The following is a 14,550-nucleotide window of genomic DNA, read 5'->3' as shown; positions in this document are numbered from 1 at the left end:
GTTTTGTGGTTTTTTTTTCTTTGTTTTGTTTTGTTTTATTAAGGAACATTTCTTCTAGGATCCGGAAATCTGAAGGCAGCTGGAAAGCAGGGTGGACATAAACCACGCTGCCCACAACCCTGAACACCAACGCTAATCTCAACCATATTAATGTGCTCAATTGGCAAAAAAACCCAGTCCGAGGACAGCTGACATAAAGCTGTGCCTTATTTGGAGCAGAGGATGCTGCTTAAAGGGCTCAGGCGCCTCTTGTCTCTGGGACAGGACTGTGCCTTCATGACAGGAAGAGCAGGGAGCAGTGCGCTTGTTAACTGGTCTACAAGCCTCCCAGCCGCAAAGGGAATGTGGTTTTATTGACGCTGTGCTCACCCCACGGAACGGCCACAGTCCTGTTTACTTTCGGTAGTTTTTCTGCTTTCACAGCAGTATTTTTGTCACGGGGGCCCCTCCCATTATTCACCTTAAAAACAAGGATGCCTCAAAGTCAAAGAAAAAAATAAAAATGATCCTCAAGGGATTAAGAAGAGCTTGAAAAATCAATAAATAATTACCTGGAAACCCAGGTAGCCCCTCCTTGAAAAAAGATGTGTTCATTACATGGGGTCCAGGACTGGGCTTTTGGAGTTGGGTCTCAAGCTGTGGATGGAACATTTAGAAATAGTGAGTGGCCACGGACTGGTTGCATTTGGTTCCCTACCATTATTTTTGGTCTTTGTTTTTCACAAGCTCAACAGAGGGAGGCTTCAAAGCAGCAACAAGGCCCATGTCTCTGCCCTGGGAGTTATCAGTAGGGCCTTCCTTACTCAAGCAAGCCGTGGCTCACGGCCGGGTTGACTGGACCAAAGCACCTTTCACAGCATTTACACAAGAATGGCAAGGGATAAAATACAATATCAGTCAGAAAACAATAGTCCTGAGCCCTGTAAAGGTTCTCTGTGTGTCCCCTCCTGCTTAAAATGTCACCCGTGACCGTGAGTGTTGCTGAGGTCACTCAGCTTGCTCACAGGGTTCTGGAGAAGGACAGACTCCACCACCTGGAACTCAAGACAAAGCCTGAAAAGTCGAAATGCAAACAAAAACTGCTCTGGTCCTACTGGAGTAACCACCTGTAACTAGCACCTCAGGCCCACCCCACCCCCAGTCAACGTATGTCATACGGTCAGCGTTTCCAGTTTCTTTAGCCTCTCTAACCATTCTCTTCTGTCCAAACACACTCTAGCTTTTTTTTTTTCCTTCTCAAACAATTAGAAGCAGAAATAATTCACTCTTAGCAAAGTCTATAATTTTTGCTTCACTTTTAAAAAGTTTCATATTAATTGCAGGATAAAAATAGAGGAAAATAAAGAGGTCTTAATTTTTATTTAAACATCTGGCACCCACGTAGAAATTACTTACTATCCCATAAAGATGTGAGATATTCAGTGAAATTGTTCTCTTTTTTTTCTTTCTTTCTCTGACTGTTCTAATCTTAAGACGTCTTGTATATACATGGCCGTGTTTACATGTGTTGCCCAAAACTCAGAATTTATCATTTTTCTGTGTCCTACACAAAGACGCACACTCTTGCTGGAAGGCTGCTGCGTGCTTCAGGCTGCCCTGTGACTTGTCCTGTGAATGAGGTGTCCGCGAGTCCCTCTGTCCTGGGCCCTGTTCCTTTCAGGTTTCTCGGCCAGGCTAACCCCAGAGCCTAGATTTAACCTTGCTTTCTTCTTTCTCCTCCCCTTTCACCCCTGAAGTGACAGCCCTATCTAAAACTGTCAAATAAATTATCCAAGTTTTTCAAAATAAGTGGGCCTCATCTGAATAGCACAAAACCTTTGGGCACAAACAAGCCCTGTGTTTCTCAATCTGCTCCAGGCTGGTTCACAATGCCTCCGGGGCGGGGTGTGGGGCGGAGGGGCTCCCCAGCACGCAGGGGATTAGCTTACTTTCCCCTGGTATTAGCCCTCCGGATGTACCCTCTCCCCAGCTTTTCTATTGTGTATCTCTATGTACCTTTGGGAGCTAATCTGCGTTTTACAACACGTTTCTTGTTCAGAGAATAAGTAAAAAAAGAAGTGTGTTTTCGTGATCTGACAGCCATAGAATTCCAGAATGAAATGGAATTTACTTAGGGTTCACATTTACATCTCCTTTCACCTTCTGTGTGATCTGTCCACTTCAAGAAGGGGGCAATGAAAAGGACTATGTCTGGGAAAGCATCTTTCCCCGCAGTGAGCACTTCATAGCTACTCCTAGGACAAACGTTTTCACCCACGCCTTTCTGTGCACAGATTCACTGAAAGTGGTGACCATAGGAATGCTAACTGTTGAAACAAAGACCAGAGTTGGTGCAATCTTCAGGGGAGAATAGAAACACCCTGGGCTGCACAGCTCCTTTGTAGAGGACCTGTCAGCCTGAGCCAAACTCTGGGTTCAATCCCCTGCACAAAAAGTTAAAAAAAAAATTCTATAAGAGATCAAATCACTTCTATTGCTTTTGATTCATTGCCCAGTTGATAACTATGTAATTATTGACACCAATGAATCAAAAAGTTTTATGGGAGGTTTACTGTTTGGGGTGGATTTTTGCTTTTGGGTTTTGTTTGTTGGTTCTGGGGATCAAACTCAAGGGTGCTCTACATTCCCAGCCCTCTGTATTTGTTATTCTGGAACAAGGTCTCATTAATGTCCCCAAGCTGGCCTCAAACATGTCATCCTCCTGCCTCAGCCTCCTATGTAGCTAGCATGTATTTGTCTATGAGAGTCGATGCTGTTTGGGTTTTGGTATTTTGTTTTAATAAAAATATCCCTTTGTAAATACTCCTGCCCATGTACAAACACAAATGTTCTACAGTGTTGTTTTAAAACACTGGAAACTACACAGAGGGGTTGGCATGGATTCTCCCCTTTACCAAAGTCCACTCAAGTTCTCTGGCAATTTTTCAACCGGGCCCTGACATGGGGACCAGCATTTGTGAGCCTCACTCCCTGTGTGCTGCTGAGACTCGCATCTGGACGGGGCGCCCCACAGACACTAGCGTAAACCTTACAGATGGGTGCGGGATGGCAGAGTCCCAGGGTTCTCTGAGAGCAGCTGACCGCTGAGGAGGGCTGTCACACGGGATCCCCACTCCACTGCTGGGTGCCACCCACCCTGGCTCTTATAGCCACCCTGGGTCCCTGCAGGCTTTGAGCTGAAGCACAAAGGGGACTGGAACACAGCACAAGGCGCTCTGGCCCAGTCCCCCTTATCTTGGGATGCTGCCCCCCCCCCCGCCCCCAGCACGTTCTCCACTTGTTCCTGAGAAATGTGAGGAAGATGTGGGAAGAAAGTGGCCAGACCAAGGCCACCTGCGAACCCAGCTGCAGCGCTGGTCACTTCGCTGCCCAATTTTTTTTGTTGTTCTTTGTTTTTTGCTTTTGCTTTTTGTAGTACATTTTTGCAGTATGTAGTGATTACATTTGCCAACCGGAGCTGGTACCTAATTCTTTTTGCATTCCTTCCCCTCCCTCCTTCATTGTGTAATTAATTATTACCAAGTCAGCTGGACCCGAATTTCTCTTGCTCAGTATCCATTCAGCTTCCTCCATCATCCACCAGGCAATGCCAGCCTGCCCACAGCAGGACTCCTGTGTGACGCTTTAGCCAGAACTTCCCGGATGCTGTTTTCTCTTCGTTTTCCACTACTGATCTCCACCCCACTATCTGATTATAAATTCCGGCTTTCCCTCATCATATCAGAGTGCAGGGCCCAGTAGCCTGGTTCCTGTACCTGCAAGTGCTAGCTGCTCCTCTTGGATAAAGTCATCCTTAAGGACTTCAGTGAGTGCCAGGAATAACTTTTCACTGATGGCCTGTGTAATGGCAGGCTTCCAGGGGAGGAAGCGTTTCCTCTCTACCTAGCTGTAACATACACTGACTTATGCATGTTCCAGCACCACAGGTCCACGAGGCTCACCCTAGTGGAAAAAGCCTCGCTTTCTGATTTTTGACGTTGGGTTGGAAAAGCACAGGAATAAACAAAAACTGTTCAAAATGGCAAAGCAGGCAGTACACACGTTACACCATACAAAGATTTCTTGAGGAAGCGAGGCATGCCTACGTGACAGAAGGTTTAGGGAAAGACAAAGTTTTACCCTAAACACTGAAAAGTAATTTCTAAATATAATTTTAAAAGACAAACTAAATTTATTATGAAATGCCCCAAGGTTCAGAACTAGAAATAAAGGCTAGATATTTCCCAAAGGAATGATTCATTGATAAACTTGGAAAATCACTTTATTAATCATGCTTGTACTCGTGGGGAGTAAACCCAGAGGTATCTATTGTTACCAGGTTCTGGGGCACTGGGGAATCTTTGCAGAGATTCCTGCTAGGTCCCTCTTGTCCTGAACAAAGAATTTTGTATCCCCCACTCTCAATCTGATGTCAGTCAGGTCTAGGCTATGCTATCAAAAACCTATTTGAGTTCTCTTTGAGAAAAATTAGAGATGGCCTTCTCTGATTGGTCCCAGGTGCAGGGATTTGGGAACTGTTTCTCTGTGCATTTCCTAGATCTCTGCCATAGGCAAGTCATACCCACTTCCTCAGACAATTTGCCACGACCTAATCTCCTGCCCCACTACCAATGAGCTATATCCTCAGCCATTTTCTGTTTTGAGCCAGAATCTCTTTAAATTGTCTAGACTAGGCTCAAACTTGTGATCCTCCTGCCTCAGCCTCCAAAATGACTGCCATTACAAGCGTACATATGCTACCACTTCCAGCTTCATCAAAAATTTTAAGGGCTGAGGATACAGATCATTGATAGAGATCTTGCCTACCTTGTATGATTCAATCCACAGAGTGGTCCTCTACCATTAAATTTTAAAATTAAAAATACATTTTCAAGATAAGTCTATTCAAAGGGCCTTTTCTATGACTAAATTAATACATACATACATACATAAATTTATTAGAAAAACTGAACATGAACATTTCTAAGAGCCTGGAAAGAAATTCTTTTTTTTTTTTTTAAGGAATCCAGCTGTCTGTCTGGTCAACAGTCCACTGACTCCATTGGCCACTAGCTTCAATGGGGATTCACCAAACAGATGTTGGGAAACTTGTCCTCTGTTTTTGAGGGTAGCAGCAGCTATAAGAGCAATTAATCAGATAGTAGAATAACCACTGTTTGTCAAAATTCTATAAGGGATGGTTAAAAGCCTGAGCAAGATCATTACCTATTGCTCTCTAAATTTACAATAAAGCCCACAACATGAGAGATTAGAGAGCCTCCATACTCCAGTGTGTTTAGGCCGCATGTGTGCTGCTTCTGGGGATATCTTCTTCCACTATCACATGGAAGCGGGTTCTCCTCACTGTGTCTCAGATTTAATCTCCAAAGGAGATTTTCCCGGAACACTGAGCCAGACATGGCTCTTAGGTGTATTCTCCTGGACGAGCACAATTCCGATCAATGTCACATCTGACCCAGAGACAGGGTATGTGTCCTTTATCTATGATGACTTCCCTGTGTTTGGCATTAGCAAATGCACATTTTCTATGAGCTTAACTAAGAAGGAAAAGGTCTGAGTAGTCTAGAGTTCTTTCTGACTTCACATAAGGACAGTGTAAGGTGGGAAATGAGCAGAGGTACAGTCAAAGAAGGAAACTGAAGCAGAACACACCTGACATTTCCTCTAGAATATAGAAAAGGATCAGAGCCAGTCTGTCTCAGTGAAACCTGTCCTCCAAGTCTTAAGTCAGCCACCAGCCTAGTGCTGCTTAAACGGTGGAAGGAATCCTGGTTTTTTATTGTAGGCATGCATGTCTTCTTCTAAGTCCGAGCTAGATTTTCATCTAAGAGAACCATTTTACAGAAGTCAGAGGTGTTCTAATATCTCTTCTAGTAACTTTAGCAACTTTAGCAACCAATTTAAATTTAACTTTTACAAGAACAAAATAATAATAATATTACCATTAAAGGAATATCATAACATTATAAGTTTTGCATGCTTTAACTTAGATTCACATTGTTTTAATAAAACTATATGAGACAAAGCAATTAAAAACAATGGGCAAATAGCAAGCAATTATCACAAGTAGTTATAAACAACTTGCAAAGACAAAGCAAAATTGGAGGATTAAAATGAGTCCCAAAATTGGAGGCATTACCTAAAAGAGTCCCAGTCCAGAGTCTATCAAACAAAAGCAAACTCTCACCTCCATCCATTGATCTCGGTGGAAAACCTCCAAATGATATAGGGGAATGATACTCCCAACCTACTATGTCTGCGTGGTCGTGTTCTCTAAAATTGAAGAATGAATTTTGGGACCAACGGAGGTGAAGAGTATAATATATTTATTGAGAGAAAGAAAGCTTCTGTCTAAAGAGAGATATAAGGGTGTCCAGAGTGAGTTGCCCCAGAAATTCTTTCCACTAAAAATATGCCAGTCAATAACTTAAAAGTACGTTATAGCCATATAATTTGTTGAGAAATCGTGGCTTAGGTCTCATTAGACCCCCAGAAAGCATCAGCAGATGATAATAGATCCACTTTGACCTCCAATGAACCCCACACCTTTCACCCTCCCACCCAATCATGAAGCTTGTACAAGAGCTGGAAAAACTTTCAGGTTGACTGGGTCCTGATGATATCTGATTTAGAAACCACCTCCCCAATGCCTGCCAAAGGTGTTTCCAAGCACATCAGACCAGCTCCTCATCTCATATTAAACAACAACACTCCACCGAGGGGTTTAGCTAATCCCACACAGAACAGAATCTACTCATCCCCAGGAACTGACATTTGCATTCTGTTCTAAGTTAAAAGAATGAATTTGAAATCAAAACAACTTAAGGGTGAACACAAAATCCAAACTGGCCAATTTTTATTTCTTGACAATAAAATTTAATAGTAAACAGATCGATCTGCTTTTAAAATGTTTCTAAGCAAAAAGCTGGTTGTGGTGGTACACTTCTGTAACACCAACACTTGGAAGGCTGAGGCAGAAGGATCACTGCAAATTCAAGACCAGGTTATAAAGTGAACCCAAGGCCCATCTGAACTGCACAGCAAGACCTTGTTCAAAAACACACACACACAAAAAAAAAGATAAAATGTTTCATCGGAAAGGGCAATGATAAAAGTGAAAGTCAGATTTACTGTGGGCTGATTGGTAATCGGTTCTGTTGTCATTCAAAGTGTGCACTTCAGTTCCAAGGTCTGGGCTGGGTTCTACATTTCAAGAGCTTTCCATGCAGCTGAGGGAAATGGGCGCCTCCTGCATCTCCAAATCACTGTACTGAACAGGAAATGGCCACAGGCAATGCTTAGGCCTTTTCCACAATGTCAGACCTGAAGGTCATTGGAGAATTCAAATAAAAAATGTAAACAGGCTCTGTAGTAAACAGGGTGAGTGCTTTGCGCCACATCTCCACCCTTTTTTAATTTTATTTTTATCAGGGTCTTGATAAATCACCACATTGCCCGGAGTGGATTTGCATTTACAGTTCTCCTGCCTCAATCTCCTAGAATGCTGGGATTAGAAGTATGCACATCAAGAGCTGGGCGTGGTGGCTCACGCCTGTAATCCCAGCACTTGGGAGGCTGAGGTAGGAGGATCATTGCAAGTTCAAGATCAGCCTGGGCAACAAAGTGAGGTCAAGGCCAGCCTGAACTGCATAGAGAGACCCTGTCTCAAAGAGACAAAAAAAAAAAAAAAGGATGCACATCACATCCTCAAGAGCTCTGCCCTCAGTGTTACTAGGCAACTGAGCTATTTAAAAATATTATGGGCAGTCAGACAGGGGTGGCCCTTGAAGGAGCCAGTGCAGAAGCCCAGATATCTTGCAACCTTTGAGAAGACAGACACCTGCTTCCAGCCAGACCCCAAGACAAAATGCAAAACAAATGCAATCACACCCTAAGTATAAACATCAGGGATTGATATTCTAAATAGGTGTGGGTCACCTTGAGGAAGCCAGGAGTCACCCACCATCCCAACCCTCTACAGAAAGAGTCACTATTTTTTAAGTATGCCTGCTAAGAGACTTGCTTTCCCATTTGTTCCTGATTTGGTCAATTTTACCTGAGCAATTAATCTGATTGGTTGACCATAGCTCTAGCCCACCTCATGCCCTCTTGCCTTCCAGTTCTCATGTTTTCTCCATCTTGGATCATCTCACCTTGTGTTTTTGCTCAATAAAAGTCCCTAGAAAAGACAGAGTCTTTGGCAACCCACTCAGGACCCTTTCTGTCTCTCTGACAGAAGCTTTCTTTCCTTGAATAAATATATTCTGCTCTTAACCTCCGTTGTTCCTAAAATTCATTCTTCAGTTTTAGAGAACACGAACTCAAAGTTGGAAGCTGTAAGTTTCATTCCCCTAAATCACCAGTGTTAGCGTACAAACCCACTGCATGGACACTCTACAAGCAATCTACATCCTCAAGAGACCTCCTCTTCCTATTCTTTCCTGCTTTTCTTCTTCCTCACCATGACATAGGACCTCCAAATAATAAAGGGAAAATAAATGTAACTCCCGGCCTGCCGAGTTCTTCCATATGCCAGAGTTCAGGCTCCCCAAAGTTGAAGAACGGATCATAAGGAACAGAGGTTAAGAGTAGGAATATTTATTGGGAAAAAGGAATGAGAAATAGGAATGGGAAACAGGAATAACTTCTGAGAGGCAAGAAGGCTCCCAAATGGGTTTCCAACAAGCCCACTTCTCAAAGGAAGTTTATAGAGCAAAATCATAAAGTGTGTATAACACAGGACAAAACTATGGGTTACAAGTATAGTTTAGGTAATATTGTGCTTTGTTTCGTGAAAGGGTCTTGCTCTGTAACTCAGGCTGGCCTTGAGCTCACTATGTAGCACAAGCTGACCTTAAATTCACAGCAGGCCTTCTGCCTCAGCCTCCCCAGTGCTGGGATTACAGGCGGGTGTTACCACATCCAGCTGCCTAGGTACTACTGATCCAGTGGGAAACAGGTCTCTTAGCAAGTGTACCTGGATGACATCATTCATTTTGACTGAATTTTGACTACCATTTTAGTCTTGTTTTTCATAGTTTTAATGTTAGTCTTAGTCTGAGTGGGTGGGAAAGAATGACCCACCCCTAATCAGATAATGGATTGTTTATACAGGAAATCTCAAAAGGGTGGTGCCAATAATCTCAATTTTCTTTCATCCCTTAGGGAAGTATGTGATTTTAATCTTCTTCATCTTCACCTCCAACAGTTTCCATGCGTTCTCAACTTCTGCACTGCTTCTCTCAAGGGCCCACCCCTGAGAACCCAAGATATTTCCACTTTAGGTGTCTATAACACCTCCACAGTAAGCTACATTCACAGCCCTTTATTTTATTTTATTTTATTATTTTATTTTGAGATACATAAGATTTCACTGAGTCACAAAATTACTCAGGCTATGCTTAAATTTGCGTTCCTCCTGCCTCAACCTTCCAGGTGATGTGACTCCAGGCATTCACCACCACACCTGGCCATTCGATTGCTGGTTTGTTGGCTTGTTTAGAGACAAGGTCTTGCTGGGGACATAAGTCAGCTATATAAGTGTCTGCCTGGCAAGCACGAGGTCATAGGTTCCATCCCTAGTACGAGAGACAGAGAGAGACAGAAAGACAGTGAGATAGAGATAGAGAGAGACAGAGACAGACAGGGAGAGACAGAGAGGTGTTCTTGCCTAAATGCATGCTTTGCCCTTGAATTTGTGCTCCAACAGTACAATATTTGGGATTACAGGCATGTACCATCCCACAAGGCCACCCTCAGACTAAAAGTCAAATTCCTTTATATGAGTAAAATTAGTTTTCCCCTTCTCAAATGAAAAATTCCTTAGTCAGGCACGGATTGCATGCCTGTAACTCAGCACTTGAGAGGCCGAGGCAGGAGGATCAAGAGTTCAGGGTCACATTGCACTACATAATTTACAAACAAACACAAACAAAACAGAGAAAATAAAAGTCTTTGGGATGATAAAAACAGGGAACTGATTGTCTTCTGCAAACTACAAAGACTATTTTCTGAAGTTCGCTGGGCTTCTTTTTGAATCCAAGGTAGTCCTCTCACCCAGCCTCATGAGTGCTGGGATTACATGGCCACCATACCCACCAGCTTCTTTTTAAAGAAGAAAAGTTCTTTTTAAATTATTGTGAATGGAACTGTTGTCCTGATTTCTTTCTTAGCTAGTTCATTATTGGTGTACAGAAAAGCTATTGACATTTTAATGTTAATTTTGTATCTTGCTACTTTGCTAAATTTGCTTATTAACCCTAAGTCTTTTGGCGGGTGTTTATGGTCTTTCAGGCATCAGCTCATGTTTTCTATAAACAGGGAAAATTTGTCTTCTGCCTCTCCTGTGTGTGTCACTGTTACCTCTTTCTCTTGCCTGATGACTTGAGCTAGAGCTTTAAGCCTGTACTAAATAGGAATGATCAACATGGCCATGCTTCTGGCTGTGCTCCTGACCTCACAGGAAGTGCTTTCCATTTCCACCTTCTGAATGCTGGTGGCTGTGGGTTGCTCACACAGCCTTGAGTCACTAAAATGTCAACAGTGATTACCTCTAAGGGTTCGATAAATGCATATATTTGTCCATCCAAATTACTGGATCCAAGTTTCTGGATCACGATATACAATAAGTGACATGAAGATCATTATTTTTTTTAAATTTTTATTGGTACCAGGGATCGAACTCATGACTGCCTGCTTGCAAGGCAGGCTCTTATGCCACTGAGCTAAATCCCCAGCCCTGAAGGTCATTATTGAAAAGCATGAGCCTTAGCGCATGTTTAGCCTTTGTTCATGTATCTGCTTCAAAATGATCTTGTGGAATCTGAATGGTGGGTACATGGTATTCCGTGTTCAATTTCCATTTTGATCACATTTCAGTTTTCCCATAATAAAAAAAAATCAAAACAAAGAAGTGAATTTGAGAAAAAATGCAAAGAAACTGGAGACAAATCAAAAGAATGTCAACTATATTTTCAAAAAGTTTATTTTAAAAAAGGTTGAGTCAAGCATGGTGGCACATGTCTATAATCCCAGCTAACAAGGAGGCTCAGATAGGAGGATCACAAATTCAAACCCAGCCGTGGCAAATCAATGATTCAACAAGATCCTGTCACAAAATAAAAAATAAAACAGCTGGGATTGGAGGTCAGCAGTGAAGCATTTGCCCGGCTTGCACAAAGCCCTGGATTCAATCTCCAATACCAAGAAAGGATAGTGGGGGTAGAATGGAGAGTATCTGAGATTTAAGGGATTAAGATAACAGAAAGCATGGCATTCACAAATGATCAGGAAAGAAGGAAATAAATGTGGGGAAGAGATTGAGGGATGATTGCTAGAGGATGCGTTCAGATGGGTGAAGGGGAGAAGACTGATCATGTAGATAGAATGGCAGGAAATGAGATATTCCTGGCCAGGATGACAGAGACAGAAAGAATCTACAGAAAGACTGGATTTTACCCATCAGATAGTGGAAAACATCAAAGGGTTTTAAGTAGCAAAGTGGCTGGTTATACTTGGGCTTTAGCTAAACATTATATCCAAGGTGGAAATTAATTTAGAACGTGAAATGCCCACTACTGTTAATTATTTGGTGGAGGGGTTGGGGTGTGTTGTTTTGTTTTGTTTTGTTCTGGGTGGTACTGGATTTTCTGTAATTTCTGGCACAAAAAAGTGCCAGCATTCAGGTAAATACTTTTGAATGGCATTTTACATCTTTTTGAGAAACCTTTTGTGTGTCAAACAATGTTGTCTCATAAAATAATATCAATACTCATGTCACTATATTAGGGCAAACAGAAAAATGTGATCTTTCATTCTTTATAATTTAAGAGAGGAAAAATGATATATCTAGCCAAGTATGGTGGTGCACAATTGTAACTCCAGCACTCAGGAGGCTCAGGCAGGAGAATTGTGGAGTCTGAGGCCAACCTAGGCTACATACTAAATTCAAATCTAGCCTGAACTGCATAGTGAGCCCCTATCTCACCAAAATAAATTTTATATATAGCTATAGATAATGTATAAATACTGCATATATCTCAATATATATGTAAAATATATGAAATTAACATATTATATATAAAATACATGAAATTATGTATAAATTGTGGAGTTTGGGTCAGGTAGAGGCAGTACTAGAATCAAAGCCAGGATCTTTTTCATGCTAAGTAAGTGCTTTATCATTGAGTTATACCCTAGGTCTTCATCTCTGCTTTAAGTTAGTTAACTTTCAATGAGGGCAAACATTTTATATATATATTCATTACTGTATATTTCTTGATGTTTCGTTTGTAAATGTTGTTGGAATTGAAGATAGTTTTATGATGTGTTTTTAAAGCTCTACAAGTCTTCATTAGAATGTAGCTTAGTGGCACAGCATCTGCCTGGCAAGTGGGATGCCCTGAGTTCAATACCCAGCACTATAAAATTTTAAAAAAAGAGAGGAGAGAGAGAGTTTTCATCAGTAAAACAAGACATTGTTTCTTGACTACTTCCATTATTAGCCCAGAACTTCCTTCTTAAAGAAACCAAAGCTTTTTTTTTTTTTTTTTTTTTGAGACCGGGGGGGGGGGGGGGGGGGGTGGGGTGGGGGTGGGGGTGTCTCCCTATGCAGTTCAGGCTAGCCTTGAGCTCACTTTGTGGCCCAGGCTGGTCTTGAACTTGCACCGATCCTCCCACCTCAGCCTAAGCTTTTTTTTTTTTTTTTTTAACAGAAAACTGAGGCCAGATGGAGCCTTCTCTCCTCCTGTATGGAAGGCAGAAGAAGCAGGAGGAAGAACAGAAGGAGGAGGAAGGGGCTCAGTGGCTGCAGCAGTTTATTCATATACTCAGGAGGCTGAATGTTGCGTTAAACCCCTCTGCCTAATAGCTTATCCACGAGGCTTGCCTCAGGCGCCACAGCTTACTCACGTGCCTTGCCTCGTGCTCTCTATGTTCTCAGTGCTGGCCTTGCCAGCCCTGAAGTGGAAGTGCGATCAATATCCATCACCCTCACATTTCCCCCTTTTCTGTTTTGTAGTTACAAGCAGTGGGTGGTCAGCTGGAGTATGGAGGATTCTGTAAAACCTTTTATTTTTTTAACCCTTTTCATTCTAGATGAACTTGTTCAACGTAGGCTAAAGATTCTCTGTCCAATGATTTTAGGTGCCTGCATGTAGCAATTTAATCCTTTACAGCACATTATCCCAAAGCAGTGATCATTTACTAGTATAGCTGGCAATTATTTCGTGCCTCTTTTGGTTATACTTTTCTGCTGATGTTTAAGACAAAATTAAGGCAAGACCTGCATTAATCAATTTTTGCCATTTATCAAGGTCAGTTAAGTCTCCTCAGGATTTCCTTGGAACCATGTGTAGCACCTCTAGTTCTTCAATCAGTGTCAGCCATCTGGATGAGTCATGGTAACTGCTTGAACAAATTGCTGTGAAATTTTGGGAGACCCTCTTCTCCTAATGACTCTCCTTAGACATGCTATACATCGTAGATCTTCCTCTGTGGTCCTACATTCTCCTTGATCAGGAGTTTGTAATACTCACCAGAAGAAACCTAAGCTTTTAATGTGTGTGTGTGTGTGTGTGTGTGTGTGTGTGTGTGTGTGTGTGTGTGGTGTGTGTGTGTGTGTGTGTGTGTGTGTGAGAGAGAGAGAGAGAGAGAGAGAGAGAGAGAGAGACTCACGTTGCAGTTTAGGCTGTGCTTGAGCTCACTTTGGAGCCCAGACTGGTCTAGAACTCACAAGATCCTCCTTTTGCCACCTGCTAAGTGCTAGGATTACAGGCATGCACCACCAGTCCCAGCTTTTTTTTTTTTTCAAAGAGACTGAAGCAAAACAAAATAAAACAGAATAAATCCAATCAAGACAAAACAATGGAAGTGACACAGAACTTCAAAACAAGAGGAAATCAACAGTGGCTTCCATAATATATCTTGTTATCTTCAAAATAGCTGCCCATACCATCAAACATAATAAACAAAACAAAACCAAACAAAACAGAATAGAATTTAAAAAATCAAAATGATACAGGACTTCAAAACAAAATAATGAGAAATTAGCCAGGTGTGGTAGCACATGCCTCTAATCCCAGCACTAAGGAAGCTGAGGCAAGAGGATTATTGTGAGTTCAAGACCAGCCTGGGCTAAAAATTGAGTTTAAATCCAAACTGCATAGCAAGATCTTGTCTCTAAAAGGAAAAAAAAAAAAATAGAAAGTTAACAATGGCTATCATAATGCCTCTTTTCTTCAAAATAGTGGTCCAGATCCTCAGACATAGGCATGTAAAATTAACCAAACAATACGAGAACAAAGTTGCTTCTTTACTTCAGCTGTTATCTTTTCAGAAATTTCAGGTGTTTGACTTCTAATTTCTACTATGTCTGTGTCTCCTGAACCAGTTCTGGTTGGATTGGAGGTCTGAGATTGTATTTTGCTCCTTTACCTTGGCATTTTCCTGTGTGCCTCCAAATCAGCCCACTGCTGCATCCAGGGTGCTTCCTGCATTGTCCGCCAGTCCCTCGGTGTAGAGGATGGGACGAGGCACCTCTGGAGTTCCTGG

Source organism: Cavia porcellus, unplaced genomic scaffold, assembly GCF_034190915.1.
Source record: "Cavia porcellus strain 051 isolate PalLab524CR breed Dunkin Hartley unplaced genomic scaffold, mCavPor4.1 scaffold_24, whole genome shotgun sequence".
NCBI classification, from domain to species: domain Eukaryota; kingdom Metazoa; phylum Chordata; class Mammalia; order Rodentia; family Caviidae; genus Cavia; species Cavia porcellus.
This window is presented reverse-complemented; position numbering follows the sequence as displayed.